Below are 21,441 nucleotides of genomic sequence, written 5' to 3' on the forward strand. Positions count from 1 at the left end.
GCATTCAAGGCTGAGAGAATGGTTTGAGCCATCCTGAGGGGAGTGAGGAAAGAGATACAGAGGGTCAAGAGCTGCACATATGTATCTCCAGGCTGCCTGAATGTGGGGTGTGTAAAAAGTCTAATAAGGACTGTTGGAAACAGAATGCAGCTGTCCTTGAGTGTGGGGGTCCACTGTAGATTTCTGAGGAGGGGAGTGAAAACATATTTCTTCTGCTAGGACACTGGGTCCTATTCTTATGGCTCCTCTGAGGTTGAGGAGAGAAGGCCAGTCTGACACGAAGAAGCTCAGGAAACGATATTGCTTTCATGGGCTCAGGCAGAGGCAAGGCAACATTCCAAGTTTAACTCTAAGAAGTGCATTTTGATAGTGCTTCATATATATTATCATCCCATTTTCTAAACGTACATTTTAAAATCTGCTCTCAGTTCATCTTCCTGTCATCATGAAAAATCAGAGAAGCATTGTCAAGAGAGACAGGAGGAGCCAGCTTGTCAGCGTGACCTTTCCCCCAGTTAGGAGCTGCTTGTCTTTGTAGGCATCATCCAGTAATGTTAATCCTTGAGAGCGCTTGGCTTCTCATTTTCACAACATGAACACTGCCAAATCCAGTTTGGAACCAAGTACCCCTAACATCGTGGCACCAAGGCCATTTTTTGGGTTCATACATGTTTCTCCAAATTTCAGCTTCAGTAGATCAGAACCCAACCAAAATTGCATAAATATGCCATATCAAATAGGGAAACATGAAAGCAACAGCATTCTAAGACAAAATTGAATCTGCATCCACCTCAGCTAGCTCTCACCATCGATAGTCTGGATATTGTGGTGTCTTCTTAACATTCATTCCTCCTTTTCTTGGTAACTATTCCAGTTTTAACTTCAATATTCACCCACTCAAATATAGGGATGTGCTTTAAGAGGAAAAGATTACACCCTTGTGTTGAAGAACTGGGTGTATGGCTCAGTAAGTCACATTATCTCAGCCCCTGGCCACCATTCCTGGTCAGGGATTGTCACATGGGCCTATTTTGGGTAATAGGAAGTGAGAAAAGGTTTGCTGGAGTCTTCAGAAAGCACTTCTGGAAGAACTGGTTGGCATCAACAAAAATGGGAAAGCCAGGAGGAAACTGAACTTTATGGGAAAAGATAGTTCTGGATATGATGATTTTTATTCTTTCACTCAACAAATATTGCATGCCCACCAGGTACTGGGAGCCATGTTCCTGCCTTCATGACACTCAGACCAATAGGGAAGCCTAACACATAAATAGATACTGGCAATACAAAGTGGTGAGGGAAATTCATCACGGTGTGCACAGTGCATTGTCAGAGGACCCATAATAGAAGGGAGCAGGAAATGTTTCTTCATGTGTAACCTACTGCGATGAGCCTGAAAGCAGGGTTGAGTGGGAAGGACAGATGGGCACTGCAGGCATGTGGGACTACACGAACCAAGGCATGACGTACTCACATGAGCCAAATAAAGAGATAAGATATTTAGAAGGAGAGGCTCTTACCTAAGCCTTCCTCTGCAGGCACGAAGTGGAACAGGGTAAGTGGCCATCCTGGGTAATGTGACCGATGTAAGTATCTGGACTAATCACTCAGACCTCCAAAATAACATGCTTCTCCTCTAGGGGAGAGAGAGTCATTGGAAGAAGAGGAAGAGCTCCTGTTTGTTGAGTTTCTACTGTATGTCAAGAACGGTGTCAGATGTTTTACATATTTTGTCTATTATGTTTAATAATCATAGCAGGCTTAATTATAAAAAAAGATGTGTTTAAAATTCTGATAGGTTAAGTCCTTTTCCTAAGGTCCTACAGCTAGCCAGTGGTGGGGCAGGGATCCAAGTCTAGGCCATTCTGGCTCCAAAGCTCGACTCTGGGTTTAGTTTTGCTTATGTAGAATCAGCTTGAAAATCGGTTTGAATGAAACCACTTGGTATTAATTAGAAGAAGGAGAAATTGGCAAATGCTATTTTAAATGCTTTGAACAATTCTCTGGAGAGCACATTAAATACCCAAAAGCAAAGCAAAAATGTATAAGAACACAGCCATTCAAAAGGCAATTGTTCACCATCAGTTCCAAAAAGAATAAAAGGAGGGGAGTTCAATTTCCCCAATTTTTCACGCCAAGTGCTCAGGCTCCAAGTTTCCCTCACTGCTCTTTCTTCACCCCTTCTTACATGTTACACGTTACACGTTACAGCTTCATTCCGTAAGATGTAAGTGGTATTTATAGGAAATGCTATCACTGCCAACAAGTGAATACTCACATTAAACACGATTTAAAACAACGTTTTCTCCAGTTGTTTATAATAACCTCTTGGAAGTTTGAAATTAAAATCTGTATCCCATCCAGCCTTTTTCCCGCCTCTTACATTACACAAAGCCAAGAACGTGCCCTTGAACATACTTCAATTCCCTGGCCCACCACCCTGACGTGCTCTGTAGCTAATTATCTCAACCCCTAAATATTAGTCCTTTCTCTTGTCTTCTCTGGTTTCCTGGACATGATTCACCCACCCTGGGTATTTCATTGTTTATGTCAGTGAACAAACTCTTTGTCCCTTAACCAGACTCTTTCCTCTTTCTTTGTCAGATCTTCCCTCAACACCTTTTCAACGAAATACATGTAGAAATTGTCTTCTTTCACAGGAAGAAATCTAAAAGTTGAGAGTCCAACCTCCTCATTAAAGAGACAAGGTCATTGAGACTCAGAGAGATTATGTTATTTATCTAAACTCACACAGCTAGAAAGAGGCTGAGTCAAATCAAAAAGTAGGACCCTTGGGTTCTGGTTCAATGCCCATTTCACCACCCTTCACCACCCACCACTGAGTCACACCCGTCCCAACTGCTTATCAATTTGGTGTCAGACTGCGTCTGCCTAAAGAAGAAAGTATGTTCTATTTTCATTTTTCAAGCGACATTAGCATAACGGAGGTCCAGTTGTCTTCGGTGGTTTGTCTCACAGCCCAAATGCCACATGTGGTTTATTATTCTGCGACAATGGCTTCCAAACCAAGGTATCTCCCCAAAGCCCTCCCTCCAAAGCTGTTCACTAGTGTGGGCCATCCCTCTTCTGAGGCTGTTTTAAGGGGACAAGGATTTAGCCTAAACATTTCAGAGAGAGAATTGTAAGGGCAAAGCTTGTGAGGGTGGGTGGGCTGGGTGGGACTTCTAAGACAGGGCCCAGAATTGCTAAACTATGCAAACATTTTGCTATGGAGAATCTGGGAGGGATGTGACAAAAGAAAGTTTTGCTTTGTTCCCACTGCCTTAAGATTCTTTGAGACTATTGCTATTCAAAAGAACACAGCAAACCACTCGGGGAAAGGAACCATAAAAGGCAACTTTCCTTCAAGGCGCCATAAGTACTACACAACTGCCCTCACACTGCTTTGGATCACCCATGTCCCGACATGTGCCGAGTCTGGATATCGTTCTCCAGGGTCTTTTAGAGCCTGAAATGCTTGTAAGCACTGGGAAACAGAGGGTGTGCCTCTTGACATGCAGAGAAGTGACACTGGTATAGAAGGAAAAGCCCCAGAATCTGTGTTTGGTGGGTCGGGGCAATGGCTAACCCATTATTCAAGGCTGGCTTCAAGGGCATGCAAATTGTGCTCGATTTAACGCTCTGTTCTTGCTGTCTTGAAATGCTTAATAATTGTTGAAATGTCTCACATTTCATTTCGCCCCTGTTCTCACAAATCCTGTAGCTAGCCCTGCCACTGCCCCTCCCTCACTCCATTACGTTCTGTGTATAACTCCTTCTCTAAGTGAGACTGAAGGGATTATGTCCTATTTATTCTTGTTTCCTGTCTGTGCCTAGCAAATTGTGTACTGATTATTGTTAGAACACAACTTTTTTCCCCCTCCCTTATCAATGCCCAACTTCATTAGTGCTCAGAATTTCACTATGAATATAAATCTACATGAGGCATTTAATCTTATTTCGAAGCTTTTCTTAGCTCAAAGAGTCTATAATCCTAATTTTCTTCTTGATTCGGTGCTAATTAATTTTTTAATCAGGTTATTTACAGCAACTTCAAAATTACTTTCAGAAAGTTTGAGAGACAGTTTTCACTACAAATGAAAATAAAAATGTCTTGTAAGATTGCTTTGGAATATGAGATTGTTTAAAGCCTTTTTCTAAAAGATGAATAAAAAACAAGAGAGTTTTTAAAATTTCGCTTGGCCAATGATAAAAGTTTTCTTTTAAGAAATTTTAGGCAATCTTCATGGATAAAAGAAAGCTATTGGGAACAAGAATAAATAGATTATTCTAACATTAACCATGTCTGTTTAATACCTTAATAGTTATTTAATATTTATGAAGATTTGTATTAATTAGGTTTGATTTTAACAGTCTTTAGTAACAAGGAACTGGGTAACTAGGAACTAATGTCTTGTGTGGATGATACCCAAAACAAATAATAAAAGGTAGAAAAACAAGCCAACATGAAAGATAAGGTGCTCTTATACAATTCCCCATAAATCTGAAATTCAGGCCCTTTAAAACAGGAAAGAAACCAAGTTCCTTTTCTTTCACATAATCCTGGGTTCTTTCCTCAGTTTTGGAAAGTACAGTGGCTCCAACCATTCACTTTAGGTAAATGTGCTTATCCCTTTAGTAAATGTTTACCATGACTTTTAGGCACAAATCACTAAGGTAGGTGCCATGTGGGCAAAGAGGGGATCAATTTCCTTCTTGCCTTCAAGTTGCTCATTCTCTAGGCTGGAAGACTGACGTGGACACTAATGCCTCATGTCACCAGACTGTGAGTTCTGACCAAGATGTGAGTCTGTCTTAAATCATCTTTGTCTAGGCCATGCCTAGAACAGTGCCTGGAATATTGCAATGTGCAATCAATATTTCATAACTGATTGGCTAAATGAATGAATTAACATCCATGAGTGAGGTATTAATCGGCTTCTCTCTCTTTTTTTTTTTGGTTAGATGACACTAAGCAAACCATTGAACAAACACCGTTCAGGGGGAAAACGTACAGGTCCGTATGTCAGGTACATCAACCTGACCTTCTATATTCCAACTTTTTCATATTGTCTTCAAATAGGAAAGGAGTCATAACAAATGGTTTAAATGTTACTGATGTTTTCAGTTAGTAACGTCAAAAACCAGAGGCAACCTTAATTCGACAACCCAGGATTGGCTAGACAAGATACAGTACATACATAAAGTGAAATCCTATGCAGCTATTACAAATCCTATTATAGGAATTTATTTGTGGGCATGGAAAAGATTCATGATACAGCACTATATGATAAAAGCAGGGTAAAGCGTAGGCCCCCAAATAGGCTTTTCCTGCCCTAGAATGTACCTGTGCTCCTTCTATCCTGAGTTCCAGGATGAGATTGGTGATAAGACAGATGAGGCCTTAAATCCAGAGTCTTCCATTTAAGAGAAGACGTTAAGAGAACATATCGGGATTGGCCATGGTGCTTACAGGCTGAGCCAGGAAGCACCATCTGAGCAAACAGACCTTTCCTCAATCATTTTATAGTACTGACTCACACTTAAGAGCTTATCACTCACACCAGATCATTTCTGTCAATATATATAAATTTGTGTATGTAAAACTGACCCTAAAATACAAATGTGAGAAGGCATAGGAACACGATGTGGAAAGTAGATGGTCTACGACCCCAGAGTTTGAGGTTGCCTCTGCCCCTGAATAATCAGGTGATCCAGCAGAGGATGTGTGCTCATTTAGCTTTGTTATTTGCATAAATAATAATAGGGGTTATAAATAGCCCCCTGGTCTAATTCCTAGACTGAGTCCCATAGTGGAAAGCGCTTTGTAAAGTCAGAATTTCATCAATGTCCAAGATGTTGCTGTGATCAGATGATGGTGAGGAATGTCTGGGTGCTGGGAGCCTTGGGTTTTAATCCTTGCTCTAGTTGTGTAATTACTGGAGACAATCACTTCAGCTCCTCAGGCTGGTTGACTCATGGTCAAATGCAGAGTTTGCCTGGGTACTTTCTAAAGATACTCCCAACATAAAAATTCTGTGTTAGAAAATAATCTCTATGTTTCGCTCTTGTTTTTCATTTTTCTCCTATAATGAAAGACTGCCTTGAATTTCACTTATGGGCCACAAGTGAGAAAGAGTGTGTTCATGGAGGAGGGGGTGTTGGGGAGCGTGAGGGAGAAGGAGGAAGGTTGGGAGGAAGGGAGAGAAGCTACGGAAAACAGAAGAGTGATAAGATAATACAACAAGCACAACAAGTTGGAAAAACAGACCACCCGAAAGTGAAGACCCCTGATGATGCATCTTGAGGAGACAGGAGCCTCGTGCGTGGGGCGGAAGTTGCTGGCTTGACAAGCCCTTCTCTGGCTGTGTGTGAATCCACCAGAAATACTGCCCTCCACCCTCTGCTCTACCAAGAGCTGCCTCTGCCATGCCAAGTGTTCCTCAGAATTGATTCGGGTGTGGCCTTTTGTTTTCTCAATTTGTTTCTCTGAGAAAAATGACTTTTATCTATTTTAGATACAGTGGCTTTGATGAGTAAAGAACTCCTTGGGAATAATTACAGACAAATCCACATTGAACTATGGACAATTTTCTATGGAAATAGATTTCTTTCTACTGTTTCCAATTAAGATCTGTCTTGTGGGATTCAGCTTCAAAGTTTGCATTTTCTCCTTGTGGATGCTGGAAACATTGTGTTACAGTTAGTATCTGGACAGCAAAAGCCCCAACTGCATCTAGCTGGGTCCTCACCGGCGAAGGACAGTTGGACATCAGAGATGGCACCATTTGGTTAGGGAGGCCGGACGAACCAGTGCATTCAGGCAAAGACAAAAAGTTGTCTTACTAGCACTTCTTTTTGGCCTGAATTACTCTGGATGGTTGACTCAGTACTTTATTTCATCTTGCGTTTCTAGGCGCACTTTTTGAGAAAGAAAATAAAAGAAGTGCCAAAATTAAATTCACAGAACGTGTCACTATATAGGGCCCCTTTCAAGATTTAAGACGGAGAGCACTGGAGATCCTGGAAGAATGTAGCTGCTGGGGAGGACTCTTACTTTAAAGACAAGGATTTGGAGGTCCAGAGGGGCTGAGTGACTTGCCCAGAGCCCTCAGCTTGCTCCAGACGGGGCCAGCGAGAGTTGTGACTCTTCGTCCCTTCTTTTGCTCTACCACATCACAAGGGCTGTTGAGTTAGAAGGAATTTTGAACCTGAAACATAACACATCAGAGGTAATGTCATAGAAAGACATCATCAGGTCAATGTGATTGGCAGCTGAACAAGCCTCAGCTGTGAAGTTTGAAGAAATAAGTCCAAAAAGAGATCATCTAAAAGATACCTGTTTCAAGAGAATGCATCCATCGTCTAAGGACAGGGTGGTTATAACTTCTTTCTAAAAGGATATCTGTTGAAGAGACTACACAATTAAAGAGCTTGAACTCTGGAGTCAGACCAGACCTGGAGTCAGCTCTGACCCTCTCTCATCCTACCTTTGGACAATCTCCCAAACCCTCAAGCCTCAGTGTCTACATCTATAAAATGAGCAGAGTCTTAGTATCTACCTCACAGGGCTGTTGTGAAGCTTAAATAAAATGAAATACATATAAAGCATTTAGTCTCATAAGCATGGTGCCTGATACATTACACACGCCTCATAGATGTTCACTGTCATTACAGTCCTACTTATTGATTTATAGGGTGACCAAATTCTTTCATTCACTTCATGAATATTTTTTGAGCTTCTCTGTGCTAGGCACAGAGGATAAAAGAGTGTACACGATGGGCTGGCCCCGTGGCCGAGTGGTTAAGTTCGCGCGCTCCGCTGCAGGTGGCCCAGTGTTTCGTTGGTTCGAGTCCTGGGCGCGGACATGGCGCTGCTCATCAAACCACGCTGAGGCAGCGTCCCACATGCTACAACTAGAAGGACCCACAACGAAGAATATACAACTATGTACTGGGGGGCTTTGGGGAGAAAAAGGAAAAAAATAAAATCTTAAAAAAAAAAAAAAGAGTGTACACGATGCAGCATTTGTTTTTAAAAATAAAAACAGATGGTTACAAGGCAGTGGAAGGGCTAAGTGGAACCCCCAAGGAGGAATACTTGGCTTGTTCTGGGAGGGTTTAAGGCTTTCTTTCCAGGACAAGGTGAAGTCTGAATAAGTAGCAGTTAACTAGTTAAAAGTGGTGGGAAGGGAGTGGGGGGAGGGGAGTAGAGTGGAAAATGGGGGAAGCGGTCAGGCCTGGAGGGTGACAAATAAATGTGAGAGATGGTAGCTGGCGATATGTACTGAGTCCCAGCTGCCTTGTTGATGGTGCTTTTAATATGCATTTTGAAAAATTACCGTTTCAATGAATACATTTAATAGTTTTAATAAATATGTAGATTAAAGGCAGCTGTCAGGTTAAAATGTATCCTGTAAGTGATGTGTTCCTAGTTTTGGATTGACCGTGTGATTCGAGAGTGAGCCACGGAGAACTGCAAATGGGTTCATTTTAAGGATCAAAGTTGCACCAAGAAAAACAAGAAGGTTCACCAAAAAGAAAGAGAGAGACAGGTGGAGGGAGGGAGGGAGGGAGGAAGGAAGGAAGGAAGGAAGGAAGGAAGGAAGGAAGGAAGAAAGCAAGCAAGCCCTTGTGCACTGTTGGTGGGAATGTAAATTGGTGCACGCTGTGGAAAACAGTGTGGAGGATCCTCAGAAAGTTAAAAATAGAACTGCCATATGATCCAGCAATTCCACTTCTGGGTATTTATCTGAAGAAAACAAAAACACTAATTTGAAGAGATATATGCACCCCTATGTTCATTGCAGCATTATCTAAAATAGCCAAGATATGGAAGCAACCTAAGTGCCCATTGATAAATGAATGGATAAAGAAGATGTGGTGTGTATATATATATACACACACATACATACAATGGAATATTACTCAGCCACAAAAAAGAACGGAATCTTGACATGTGCAACAACATCGAGGGATCTGGAGGGTATTATACTAAGTGAAATAAGTCAAACAGAGAAAGACAAATAAGATTTCACATATATGTGGAATCTAAAAAAAAAACAAATGAACAAGCAAAACAAAACAGAAAGAGACTCATAGATACAGGAAACAAACGGGTAGTCACCAGAGGGTGGGGAGGCAGGTGAAACAGGTGAAGGGGATTAAAAGGTACAGACTGTGCAGACTTCCAGTTATAAAATTAATGTCATGGGATGTAACGTACAGCATAGGGAATATAGTCAATAATATTGTAATAACTTTGTATGGTGACAGATGGGAACTAGACTCCTGTGGTGATCATTTCATGATGTGTATAAATACTGAATCACTATGATGGACATCTGAAACTAACAGGATATTTTATGTCAATTATACTTCAATTAAAAAAAGAAGGAAGGAAGAAAGGAAGGAGGGAGGAGAGAGAAAAAAAGGAAGGAAGGAAAGAAAAGAAAAGAAAGGCTGTTCTTTGGAAGTGAGAGAGAGTCTCAGAAACTGTTTTCGTTTTCTGCATTATTTGTTTTGAGTGTTTTTCAGTGTTCTTTTAGTTTTGTAATAAACTCTGCAGAGTTGGTACTCAAATTCCTAGTAATGCTTGTGGGATTAGTGGGAATTAGGGGAAATAGTGGGAATGCGATCACATTATAGGTTTCTGACTCTCAGGGGCTATCTTTCAAAGCCCTGAGGAGTCTGGTGAAAAACAAGCAGAATCAACAAAATCCTGCTCAAGGGGAACTGACTTTCAGAGGCCTGTTTTTGCCTTTCAGAGTCATTAGGGCAAAGTTCTAAAGTTTGACTATCTTTCAGGTATGTTTAAATGATTTCAATCTTGTATTCAGTAAGCATATCTCACTAGAGATAAATAGATTTTTTAAATTACTAATGGCTTTCTTTCAGCGAATGCAAGATACTGTGTTGAATGTCCCTAAATTTAGAGATGTTAAAATTATTCATAGTCTAAATGATTCTCCAAAGTTGGGAACTTCCAGATGGCAAAGGGGAAGGATTCTGCATATGAACAGAGCACAAGATGAGCTGACATCTCATAGAACATCCCCTCTGCAGGGACTTCTGGACCCCCCAGGGAAGCTGTCTCCCTCCTTCTTCCACTCCTCACTGCTGCCTACACATCTCCCTACTGCAGGCGCTATGTTGAGACGATTCGTTACCTGTCTGTCTCCACACCAGACTGTCGAATCCCCCCGGTGCTTTTTAGCTACTCTTAGCATCCAAAACATTGTCTGTCACAAAATGGACAGTCAAGGAAAATGTGTTAGTGTGTTGAATAAATGATCGACTCCTGACAATGACTATCATCTGAGTAAACTTACTCCCTTGTGAGGTTTGTCTAGCAGTCTTGGTCCTATCTCTAGCTTGATCTAAGACCAATGAATAAAATAACAACGTCAGTGGAAGTTATGCTTAGACACACCTTTTGTCTGATCACCAAGATTTCATGCTGTTGAACCATAGCCAATATTTAATAAATATTGTCACTCATCATCTCTCTCCTTTATCCAACTAAAATTGATGCATTGAATTTTTTTCAATCCACAAAGTCGGCATCAGCATTTTCAGTCTCGCATTCAGGAACTTTTCACAATGTGATTCACGTTTTGGTCTCCTTGGAATGTTGTGGCTCCAACTGTGAAGATCTATATCACCAAGGCTGCTCCAACCTTAACATCCGAGTAACAAGGTGGCAGGCAGGTCAGGATCAGCGTCACATCATGAAGTGGCAGAGGGGGTTGACTTCAGGTCAAGGAATTCACCTGAGAATGCCAGGGCTTTGATTTGCATCTCTAAGCAGACTGGTGCAGAAGCAAACGAGAGCTGACTGTCAGGGAGAGGCAGTGGTCATAAAACAAGGCAGATGTAGGTTCTCAGTGCTGAAAGGTATCACAAAGGCCATCCAAGTGAGGATCTCCTCTACAACCTCACAGAGTAGTGCCTGTGATGAGTGGTCTGATAGCCAGCGAGAGGAGCCCAGAGACTCAGGACTAAGGCTAGCCCTTTAAAGGGTAAACAGCTGATCAGAAATCAGTGCCTCTAGACAGAGACCTTGACTTTTGAAGTAAACTTCTGTCCCAAGGAGAAGCTTCGTAAAATTTTCACCTAAAGTAGAAACTAAGCTTACAGCTTGGTCTGCTCTGGGCCTCAGGAATGGTGGAAGTGGTAGACCCTGAATAAGACTGAAGTGTGAGTGGCAAAGAACAGACCTGGTCAGTGTGGATAGTCACGGGGCTCACACCCCCTGAGTCTGAGATGGGAGGACTTTGTGGGAGAGGACAATACCATCAATAATTACAAATGATCAGAGACTGCAAATTATTAGGGGGCACACTCTGTTAGATAAGAACGGAAGCATTCAGTGGAGAGAAGATAATTTAATCAGCCAAGATTCTAGACACAGGCAGTTCAACTGACCAAAAAGATGAGGGACTGTTAAAAGCATCTGGAAGACTGATAATCAATAATAGCTGGCACTTATTGAGAGCTCACTACGTTTTAAGCACTTTACATATATCATCTCGTTTAGTCCTCACAACAGTTCTCTAAGGGACATATTATTGCCCTGATTTTACACGTGAAGACGTGAGATTCAGAGAGGTTAAGCAACTTGCCCAATGTCACTCAGATGATGAACGGTGGCATAACTGGAATTCAAATTCAGGAGTGCATGACTGCAAAGCTTTTGCTCTGACCTCTGAGCTAGTGACACTGAGCAACTATGCTGTGATCTAGTTTTGCCATGAACAGTTCCTAGATAGGCCACCACCTTTTGATCCATGTCTACTACTTATTGCTTTCCACAGCTGAGAGTCCGCGGTGTGATAGAAGCAGCCTGTCCTGCAGGTACAGCTTGCTGTAGTCAGATGCATATTCTACCGTCAATCCAACACCAAACAAAGGTACGTGTACATGTGAGGGATCTGCTTCCTGACCATATGGGCAGGCAAGATCAGGTCAATAAACAGTTTTATTGAAATAGCAACTTTGTTGAAAGACAGCCAACAGAATAGCAAGATATTAGTAGCTGCACTTTAATCATTTTGAATGTACCAACCCAAATCTACATTCATAAGTGCTCAGCAAACACACAAAACTGAGATCCAGCTCTCTGTGTTGCAAATAATCAAAAAAAAAAAAAAATCAAGTCACTATAACAGAAGATCCGGAAACTGAATAAATGGTTGCCAAAGGAGATTTCAACTAAATGAATCTCCATTCTTGAAAGGAGGTTAGGAAATAAGATTAATAATATTTACACATTCTTGAGATAGTCTTTGCTTGGCGTGTTTTCTTAAGAACCAGTGCAATTTCACCTTATCAAGAAGATTATAAAGTACTGTTAAAGTGGGTGAAAATTGTTTCAAGTGATTTTTAGCAACAGTAAATTTTGCTAATTTATAAAAATATAAATAAAGAAACTAAGAGGAAGAAAGGACTGCTTTTGTGCTCAAAATGTTCAGAAAAATTCTGACTTAAAAACATCTCAATGAGGGGCCAGCCCCGTGGCCGAGTGGTTAAGTTCTGGTGTTCTGCTTTAGCGGCCCAGGGTTTCACCAGTTCAGATCTTGGGCGCAGACATGGCACCACTCTTCAGGCCACGCTGAGGCAGCATCCCACACTGCACAACCAGAGGCACTCACAACTAGAATACACAACTATGTACTGGGGGGCTTTGGGGGGGGAGGGGAAGGGGAAGAGGAAGAAGAAAAAGAAGATTGGCAACAGATGTTAGCTCAGGTGCCAATCTAAAAGAAGACAAACAAAATCTCAAGGAGAAAGTCTGTCTCTCTCTTACACACACACATGCATATACACACAGACTCTTTCAAACATTCTCATTTTTGGGATATGAGTTAAAATCTGAAATAATACACATTTAATTAGTGAAACTTTTAAGACTATCCTCTACCAAGCTTACAGTTTTATAGGTTACATAGAACTAAAACTACGTTCAGGGCTAAAGATAAAAGCAATTGGAATTTAAATTTGATTGTTAGAAAAAAGTCAGTGCATATATAAAGACCAAAAAAGTCCTCCTAATGTGCACCCCAATTTTCAACTTCACTCTCCGGAAAGGGAAGATCAGAGTATTCACCACGAAGAATCGAATGGATCTCAACCACCTTGGAGAACAACAGGGGGAAGCTGATGAGATCACTCCGTTTTGGCAGCTCACACCAGCCACCTGAGGTTCTCTGGTTCTCATCACATCCCCCGCCCAGCAAAGAGACCAGAGCATGGCTGTCTGCAGACATGTGGTACCCACTTCCCACAAACACCAAAGTGAGACCTGCTGCTTAGACAACACAGATAAGGTTAAAATCAAACCCTTGAGGTCAGCCAGCCATCAGTGAGTCCTAGTTCTGACCCTGATCACCTGTGGGACCTTGAGCAAGCTACTTAACTTCTCAGAGCCTCAATTTCCTCATCTGTAAAATGGGAATAACCTACTCACAAAGCAGTCAGCAGACTTTCTACTCACTTATGTGCTCAATGAATGTTAGCTAGCTATTCTTATTACTTCCAGGAGGCAAGAGCCTAGAAGGGTGTGTGTTTGACTCTTGTTTGTATTTTCCATACTTAACAAAGTGCCTTGCCCAGAGATGCGACTGAGTGCAGTTTTTACTGAATGAATTCTGGCTGCCCTCTGTAGCTGGCTGGTGGTAACTATAGACACAGTTTAGGATGGACCTGAGTATGGAAAGGAACGGGATTGGTGAAGGCCAGTTTGTCCTCACTGACCTACGTTATCAATGGGTTGGGGTTTGCTTTTTCTCTGGAAGATGCCTCATTTCCTTTCTATGGATTCCCTTTGTAGTTGCTTAGCACTTCTCTGACTCATGATAATAAATCCCAGATTCTCCAAGTTGGGTCTTGTGTGTCTTTTCGTCCAACTCCTCACCAGCTTCAAGGGCCCATGAGCAATTAACTGTGACACTCTCCCTCTCCCCACTTTCTTCTCTAACCTCCTCTTACGATAAATCTACCAAACATAGCTGGGTGTTTGGTAATTCAAAATCTGAAGAGTTTCTTGCATATACACATACCTTTTTAAAAAGCCAAATTGCAAAACAATTTGCACAAACTAACTTTTATTTCCAAATTTCCTTTCATTGAGCTCCATTTTTGCATTGCTCCTCTACTCAAAAGCTAGTCCTCTCCAGTCATTACAGAAGTTAGACTTCTGGTAAAATCCTTACATGTTTCACTTAGAAAATGAGACATGAGAAACACTTCTGAGGTAGTACAAGTTTCATTTAGGGCCCAAAACTGAGGCACCCAGTTTATTCTCTCTTAAAAACCCATCTTCTTTTTCCTTAGATGACTTTTCCTCGTCCTCTAGGAGTTAATCTCAATGCCATTTCTTCCTGGAGGCCTTCCCTGATGCCTCTAGACCCACTTTAATACAAAAATCATAACTGCTAAGAGTGCCGTGCATGTCTTAGGCTGTTTACATGCATTATCTCATTTAATCCTCAAACTAATCTGAGGGGGTAAGATACTATTATAATCTCTATTTTGTACTTGAAAAAGCTGAGTACAGGGCAGGAAAGTGAGATGGCAGAACTGGCATTCAAACACAGGCAATGTAACCTCAGAGCCTCGCTGCTAACCACTACACTATCCTGCCTCCCAAAGTACTATTTGCTCACAAAGCACTCTCTGCTTTTCCTATTACAGCACTTGTAGTGAAGGTTAGTGGATTGCCTGCCCAGCAGCCATCCTTTGTTCCCTGCACAACAACTTTCTATTTCAACCTGGTTACACTGTTTGCATCCCTGGACCCAGGGCTGAAATACATAATGTAAGCTAAACCAGTCAACAGATCCCCTCCCATTGTTCATAGTGATGGTTTAGGGTAGGCACATGCCCTTTGTTGGTCCAATCAGAACAAATCTTGAGACTTTTGCTGGGATGCTGGGAATGCCAGGACACAGACTCATTCTTCCCCACCATATGTGAATGCTGTAGCCTGCAGCTTTAGGAGTTGCTTGGAGCCCTCTTGGGATTTTAAGAGGATTCTGACAACAAAAGAGCTGACTTCACTGAGGCAATGCTGAGAAATGAAGAGACAGAAGTGCTGGGTCTGATCACATGGTTTGAAATGCCTCCATCAAATCTTGATAAAGCCAGCCTCCCTCTGAACTTCTCAGGCGTCTGTAAATTTCCTTTCTTGTTAACCCAGTTGGAGTTGAGTGCTCTGTTAGCTGCATTCAAAAGCTTCTTAACTCATCAGCACTTATACATGGTATTTTTCTTCCCTGTTTAATTGTTTCTTTCCCCCAACAAACAAGCTGAGATCTTTGAGAGCAGAAACCGCTCTAACTTGTCACTATTGTGTTCCTGGTGCTTGATTCCTGGTAGACACTGCATGAATGTTTGTTGAATGAATAAAATGAACTAATGGCAAATTTTGGTGAGCCATGAGCGACCTGAACAAAACTTTCAGTTTGCTTAGATTTCATGCCATTTACAGGTGCTTGAAATCTCCAACATGAACCTGAAAAGTTTTGAGCAGCCAAGCCAGGTGGAGATTGAAATGAAATTTCTGATTTCCAAAATAGTTCAGTTGTACCAAATTAGCTAACATCTCCATTAAACAGGTTTAAAAAAATTTTTTTTGGTGAGGAAGATTTGTCCCTGAGCTAACATCTGTGCCAACCTTCCTCCATTTTGTATGTGGGACACTGCCTCAGCGTGACTTGAAGAGGCATGTGGAGGTCCACGCCCAGGATCTGAACCTACAGACCCTGGGATGCTGAAGTGGAGAGTGCAAGCTTAACCCTCACTCCACTGGGCTGGCCCCCTTAAATAAGTTTCTAAATCCTTAAAACAATAATATAAAATCTAAACAGCTGCAAATAAAAGATTCCCATTGGAATAGAATGATAATCAAGTACTTTAAATAAAAATATAAATACTATATTAAAGAATCAGAAGTAATCGTGTCCAATAAAACTTGGAGTATGGCACCTTTTTACCTGACAGTCTTCTTTTATATTTTGCTTTTAGTCTAAAATAACAGTACTACCACCACCAAACCCAGGGTAAACTAGAAACATTTATTAAAGCAACCATCAATTTTACTGCCATCATATTTTAGGCATGAAACATCAAAGATTTACTGATATTACCTATAAATAATAATTTACATCTGAATTGTAGTTAAAATATACATTCGAGGCATAACAACAGCAGAATGAAGAGCCTGAAAGAACTCTTAGACTTCATGTAGTCTAACTCCGTCATTTACTAAAGAGAAAACAGAAGACCTAGTGGAAAAAAGACCCCCCTATGTTTCATCCTAACAATTCAAGCAGCATTCATTGGGCTCATGCTGAATGTCGGATTTGATGTTAGATACTGAAAAGTAAAATGATCTCTGCTCTCGAGGAGGTGGGCTCTGGAGCCCTAGGGGCCTGCATGGAGGCTTCTGAAATCTAACAGGTAATGATTAGCACAGAGAAGATAGAGGAAAATAAACAGAAACCCTCCCATTCAAAATATGCCTGCAAACCAAAACTCTCAAAACAGGTGAAGAAAACAAATGTAATAAAGTATAAGGTGTCAGCTATTGCCACAACAATGCTGTACAACAAAACTCAGTAGCTTAAAAACATACCCATTTGCCCTCAAGTACATGGAGCTGCTGGCAGGCTGCCACTCGGCTGGGCTTGGCTGGGCTTGGTTGGACTCTAGGTTCAAGGAACCAGCCTCTGGGCTCCAGGCTCCAGGTTGGTTTCAGGTCTGGTTCATGTGTCTCTCATCCTTCTGGGACTGAATGCTACTAAAGCTGGGTACCAGAGGGTTACTGTAGATATTCAATGAGAACATGCTTGCCTTTCGACCTTGTTCAATATGCTGTTTTCTTGTTTAACTTGAGGGGTGACTCAGAGGTCAGGAGGACATGCGAGCTTGTTTTGCAGAAAAAAGAGAATGCGTTTGGGGAGGTGGCGATCACCAGGTGGCCAGCCCCCAGCAGCCCTTGTGGATTGCCCAGGGGCTTATCAGGAGTGACCCCTTTGTTTCTCCAAAGTTCGTCTTGCCAAGACCCTTAGCTCTATAAAACCTTCTGCTTTCTGCTCTTCTTAAGACGGGTTTGAGTGAACCCATGCTCCCACCTTCTCGTTTTGGCCAATTTGAATAAAACTTTCTCCATCTCCAAGCACCAATCTCTCAGTGTTTGGCTTATTGTGCCTTGAGCACAGAAACTTGAGATTAAGAGGCTCGGTATCACTACCTAGGGCATGAGGTTGGCTTCACATTTCCCATTAGGGAGCCCAGGCTGGAAGGACAGCAGTTACCTGGTTCATGTTCCTCTCATGACAGATCATCAGAGAGCAGGAGGGCAAGCACAAGAGCACAGGAATATTTCAAGTCACTTCAAAAATGGCCAAAGCAAGTCATATGGACAAGCCAAAAGTAAAGAGGCAGGCAAGTATACTCCACCTACCATGAGGCCAGAGTAAAAGTGTGAACATATAATTCTATTCCAGGGAAGTGAAGAACCTACACAGACAACAAACAAGACCACCTTTCAGAATAAGAATTCATTCCAGATGAAATTAAATGAATGGGATAATCTTTTTAAAAATCTTTAAACTAAGTAGCTAAACATGCTCAAAAAAGATAAATGAAGGAAAAATCACAGTGATAAAAACAGAATGTGATATTATAAACAAAAACAAGAGAGAAATAAAACAAAAATACATAAATATGAAAAAGAAAATTAGAAATCTTGACACTGAACAATGTATTCATTAAAATTTGTAAAATTCAGTAGAAGAGGTAAACTCTAGATGGACAAAGTAAACTGAAGATAGTAGTGAGGAATTCACCCAGTATCAAACACAGGGAGACAAAAATATAAACAATATGAAAAAGCACTTAACAATATGCAGATAGAGAGGCTCCCACATGCATCAAATAGATATTCCAAAAGAAGGGAATTGATGGAATTTGTGAGGAAGCAATATTCAAAGAGGTAAATGGCTGAGAATTTTCTAGAAGACAAGAAAGATATGAGTTCTGACATTGAAAGTGCATTCCTAATATCAAGCAAGATAAATAAAAATCATTCAATATCTAAATACATTATAATTGAAACCACGGAATCTCAAGGATAAAGAGAAAAATCCTAAAAAGCTGTCAGAAAACACAGAGCAAAGGTAAAGAAATAGCAATTAGATTGATATCGAACTTTTCTTCAGCAACAATACATGTCAGAAGCTAAACTGTTGAGCAATAATAATTGGCAATTTAAAATCTTATACTTTGATAAATGGAGACAGCAAATATGTGGCTTTTCTGCTTCTATAGTGGGAAGAAGGCTGTGCCTCCCTTCAATACTCATGTGGTGGGAAATGACCCAAACATAGTAGGAGAATTCAGGTGCTGGACGCTCCAAAGAGTAACAAGCATCCAGCATGATCCTTAACTCCATCAATGAACAAAAGTAAGAAAGTTACAGACGAGTTAGCATTCAATTCAAAAAACTAGAAAAACAACAGAGGAAAACCAAAGACAGGAAAAGGAAGAAAATAAGAAAGGTAAGAGTAGAAATAAAATAGAGAAAGGAACAAAATAAAAATATATAGATGAGCAACACCAAAGCTGTTTCTTTGAAATAGGCAAACCTCCAGCAGATAGAAGATACAAATAATATCAGGAACAAGAAGATATCAACACAGAGGTGAGATTCTTAAAAAAATCATAAGCGACTACAATGAACTTCAAGCCAGTAAATGTGAAACTCTACACGAAAGGGAAAGGTTTCAAAATAACTAATAAGCAATTGTATATTTATATCCGGAGCACAAAAAAGTCCAGGTAGGAAACAGAGGTCATCAGAAACAGATAGTTATTAATGTCTTGGATGCAGAACTGATGGCAAGATCCTTAGGAATGTCATTATTTGGAAGCATTATTTTGGCATTATTTTTGAAGGAGGAGCTGCCATAAAGACCAAGAGTAAGGGTAACGGAGTTAAGTGGGAGAATCAGAGAGACGTGACGACACCTATCAGAGGGAGGAGAGCAGTTCAAGAAGTTAAGTGGTCAACAGAAGAGAAGTTAAACCAATCAAGGATGGAGCGCAAAGTGCCCATTGGATTTGGCAGTTTGAATGGCTTGAATGACCTTTGTTATAGCAGGGCCAGCGCCACCGTGTGGCAGCAGACCTATGGCTGATGTCTGAAGAGGGAACAGGTCCTGAAAGTGACAGTGCAAGTGCAGACGACTTTAGGAGCTTGGCTCTGACGAAAAGAGGAGTGTAGGAAGTAAAGAAGAATCCACAGAGAGAGAGAAAGGGAGAGAGATAGAGACAGAAAGAGAGAGAGAGAAACAACAATAATAGATGTGGATGGGGTGTGAGAGTAGGGAGAGGTGGAGTTTGAGAACACAGGTGGAAGGGGAGTCCTGAATGGCAGATAAGATGCCTTTTCCTGTGATAATAAGGGGAAGTGTGAGACCAGGTGCTGATAGAGATAAGTTGTAGAGAGGGTGGGAGTAGGAGAGAGTGCAGGAACTCAAGGGGATTCCTGCCAGATAACCTCTGATTTTCTACAGAGGAGGAGATGAGGTCATCTGCGGAGAGTAAGAGGGTAGGCGTCAAGCAGGGTCCTTGAGAAAGTCAGGAGTAGTCCCAGGGAAAATGGGGAAGTGGGCTGCCCAGAGCATGCACAAGGACACTGAGACACTAGTCAGGCCCCAGCAGAGGTAGTCTGTGCTGGACCAGGACCCCGGTTCTGACTTGTGGGCATGTTCTTTTACAGCACGTTAAAATCCAGGATTCTAATATTTTATAAAGACTTATAAAGATTTCATTAGTCATACTTTCTCCATAGAAGATATTAAATAGAATGTGAGAATGACTTTTCATCTATCCAGATTTCTATATTCTTGCAGCATTGTAGGTTTAGTTATAAAGTTCACATTCTTCTTTTCAGTCCCAAGTTTTTCACTCAGTTAAACTGCAATTATGGGAAAATCATATGCAATTTGAGATGTGCTTGTTGTGAACACATTCAAAATGAATCTTAAGGGAACCTTATTTTAACTGTCCTGGGCTTCGAAAAGTACAGAACTCTTCTGAGCTTTAGCTTCCATTATCCGGAATACTAAATATTTTACTTGTGTGTGATTGGAAATCTACAACTTTTAAAATCTATAGAGCAGATAAACTTAATGGGAGATATGAGAATTCACTACAGCATGGGAACAATCAACAATGAACACTTTTCAAATTCAGCAAAAAGGCTATGAACATGAAAGATCTTATTTAATAAATTATTTATACTTCTAGTGCTAAGAAAGTACATTCAAGGTAAAGAAAAGTTGAGCTCAGAGTATAATGTATTGTCCCAATGAAAGATATAAGTAACTAAAGTAGAAAGAAATATTGGATCTTAACCTTAAATTAAAAATGTAGTGTAGGTTATTTATAGGAGTCAAAAACTCCAATGAAAATAGCTAGTTATTTATAATAAGTAAGAAGTAAAATAAAATTTTGTCAATCTTGAAAGACTATAATATCAACAGATAATACCACATAGGAATAAAACTGTACTGGGAAACATCACCAACCTTGATATACTTATTTGGAATTTGTAACCATTTTGACAAAAGCTTAGCAGAAGTTTACCTTTTCACCATTATTAATCAAATTATAGTATAAACAATATTCATAAAGTTAATGTTTAAATTACTTTAGAGAACAAATTATGTTCAAGTATTCTGAGCGTACCATACTTAGTAATAATGTACATGTGAATTATAAACATTTTAATCTATCCCTTAAAGTAGTTCTTTTTAGGATCCCTACTATTTTTGTACTTGTTTGCACTTAAAAATAAAACTGTGTCTTTAAAGATAGTCCATCATCCAGACTTTAAACTAATTTTACTAGGCTTTTTCCTACATAGCAAAATTGTTCTTTCATATAAAATAACTGAACAAAATTATTTTACCTTTGTTTAATTTGGTCTTCTGTTTTACCTTTAAAAGCAAAATAGAAGATAAGTTAATTAATTATGAGAAAAATTACTACAATTTACTGAACTTCTTCCAAGTGACACGGAATGTGTGAGGTATTTTAAAACATTATCTTTAATCCCTTCCAAAATATTGCAAGACAGATATTATTGTCCTTATTTCTCTGATGAGGAAATCCATACTCAAAGTTAAGTGATTTCCTTAAAGTCCCAAGTATTTTCCGAATCTGATATGTACGTAAGGTAATGTGTATCAAGGGCTAAACGGAGGGCCTAAACATAGAAAGCACTCAATAAATGTGAGCTATGCCTACTGTATTACCACAAAGGGGAGAGAGAACTGATGGACAGATAAAACAGCTCCTCTGTTTCTGTTACATTTGAATGTTCATTCATTTATTCGTTCAGCAAACATTTACTGAATGCTTACTATGCGC

Source organism: Equus asinus, chromosome 7, assembly GCF_041296235.1.
Source record: "Equus asinus isolate D_3611 breed Donkey chromosome 7, EquAss-T2T_v2, whole genome shotgun sequence".
Taxonomy (NCBI): Eukaryota; Metazoa; Chordata; class Mammalia; order Perissodactyla; family Equidae; genus Equus; species Equus asinus.